General features: G+C 36.1%; 1 protein-coding gene across 1 annotated transcript in view; it reads right to left on the bottom strand.

Moving 5' to 3' along the window:
* Nucleotides 1-2,502, bottom strand: part of LOC104981874 (olfactory receptor 10Q1) — a gene marked incomplete at its 3' end in the record, with an annotated part of 37,374 nt that overhangs the window by 10,000 nt on the left and 24,872 nt on the right. The window lies entirely within an intron of this gene.

Consider the following 2,502-nt stretch of genomic DNA (forward strand, 5'->3'; position numbering starts at 1 on the left):
GGGGCGGGGTATGTGGGGGAGGGGTAACCATCATTTTCTCAAAGAAACATCATTGATTGACAGGTCAGTCCCATGATATGACTCATGATGCACTGATATTCCACTCAGTGTTCTAATTTCTTCACACAAAGACTCTTATTTTAAGGGAATAATTTATTAATAAGAAGGAGGAGCTCATTACATTCAGCTAAAATATATTCAGGAAGGTAACTGGGGGAACTCCGTAATTCAATGGAAAGGACTGATCAGCACTTCAGAGCCTTCTTCCCAACAGGGTAACATTTCAACACTCTTCCTTTTGCATGGTGCTCAGTCATGTCTGACTCTTTTACAACCCCATGGACAGTAGCCCACCAGGCTCCTCTGTCCATGGGATTTTCCAGGCAAGGATACTGGAGTGGGTTGCCATTTCTTCCTCCAGAGGATCTTCCTGATTCAGAGACCGAACCTGTGTCTCTTGTGTCCCCTGCATTAACATGTGGATTCTTTACCACTGAGCCACCAGGGAAGCCCCTTCCTTTGGAATTCCAAGTTAGTTTTCTCTATGATTTGTGACAATGAGTACAAATGAAAGGAGGCAAGAAAATGCAGTTGCAAACTTTTGTTCGCATTCTCAACAATGCCAAGTTCACTATATACATTTAATTGATTCATTATGTTCTGATGTGACTTGACCTGGGTTTGTTCTTAAGCAACCTGCCCACCAGAGAACTTTCTTTCTCTTCTTCAATGTTTAGTTGAAAGCAAAGGCATTTTTAATATTGTTAAATCTATAGCTGTTCCTGGAATAAGTAACACATGTTTAGTTCTCCCTATCATGTGAAATTATATAAAACATTTTAAAGCACTAAATCTAGTTTTGAAGAGAGGAAGTAACCAAAGCAAAAAGCGTTAATCTAGGGAAAACATTAAAAATTTAGGAAAAACACAAAAACATCATCACTGTGATGATGGAAAGTTTACTTGTCAAATAAATTTATATGAGCTTCAGATTCCTCTTATAAGTGACTATTTTCCCAATTATAAGAGTAACAGATTCTTATATTTAAAATCATGAAAAATGCCTAAATGGGTATAGAAGAAAAACATTATCCATAATTCTACAAATCACATATAACAACTTCACTTTTTGGTATATTTCTATTCATTATTATGCATATGTATTTTTACAAAATTGGGTTCCTATTGTAAATAAAGATTTGTACCTTGCTTTTTATCACTTATAAGTGCCTTTATTATGAAATATTAAATGTAATTCAAAGTACACTCTATTTTTGTATCCAATATTTGAAATTATATGTTAATAGCTTTTTAAAATAAATTAAGAAACAGCCTTGTATTTTCATTTTTGTTTGACTCAGTTATTTGAGGTTACACTTTTAGAATAAGAATTATTGAATCAAAGAAGAGAAAGTTTTCTAGGCCTTTGGTGTACTTAGTCACAGCATTCAGAAGGTGTAGCTGACTACAGAGTTAAAAATTCAATAACTAACCGTCTCTTTTAACTCTTGCATTAAATCAAATAATGTACACATGCTGTTTTTTCTGCTAACTATGCTGATAAGTTCTTTCCTGTTTTGCTAGTTGTTCTTATCTTGAGTCACAGGTGCTTAGGACCTGTGGTCGGCAGAAAAACTGTCGGAACATCTTGACCAAAGGCAGACAACCACAATGGCCACGAATCGTGGGAAAGTCAAGAACAGTGGCACCTGCTCAGCGAAGCCTTGGTCACATAGTCCCGCCACCCAGACCCTCATAATTCTCCTTAAATTGACCTACCCTCTTTCAGAGAGCAGAAGGGCAGTTTTCAACATGCTAGTCTGCTACCCGCCTCGTTTGCCAGCAAATTAATAAATTTTTCTTTCTTTGTCCTCACAACCTTGATCTCATTACTCTTTCTTTCTTTGTTATTTTTTAAATTATGAAAGTATTGATAGCATATTTACAGGAGACTTGGAAAATACAGAACAAAGTTACATTTAGTTCCACTATATATTACAATTATCTTTTTAAGAAGATAAATTAAGATTTTTAGTTGGAGTTTCAATATCAAACAATCAAAAATTAATAGAATGGGTCACAGAAAAGTAGAAGGGTATTGTTGATGTGTAGTTGCTCAGTTGTGTCCGACTCTTTGCGACCCCATGGACTGTAGCCTGCCAGGCCTCTCTGTCCAAGGAATTCTCCAGGGAAGTGTACTGGAGTGTGTTGCCATTTCAGTAGAAGGATATAGTAGATATGAAAAGCACTGTGAACCAATTCAACCTAATAAAGATTCATATGATGTTCACACACAGTAGGATACAAATTCTATTCAAGTTTCCATAGACCATAAACTAGGAGACACTGGAACATATCCAGGTTGTCTTCATTACTCTTACTCAGCACTGGGGGCAGGGGCTGAATTATCAGTTACAAAAGGTTATACCAATTTATTTTTTTTAATTAATTTTTAATTGGAGGGTGATGCTGCATGTGCAATCTCATTATCAGACCCACTCC

This window comes from Bison bison, unplaced genomic scaffold (assembly GCF_000754665.1).
Source record: "Bison bison bison isolate TAMUID 2011002044 unplaced genomic scaffold, Bison_UMD1.0 scf7180017859419, whole genome shotgun sequence".
NCBI classification, from domain to species: domain Eukaryota; kingdom Metazoa; phylum Chordata; class Mammalia; order Artiodactyla; family Bovidae; genus Bison; species Bison bison.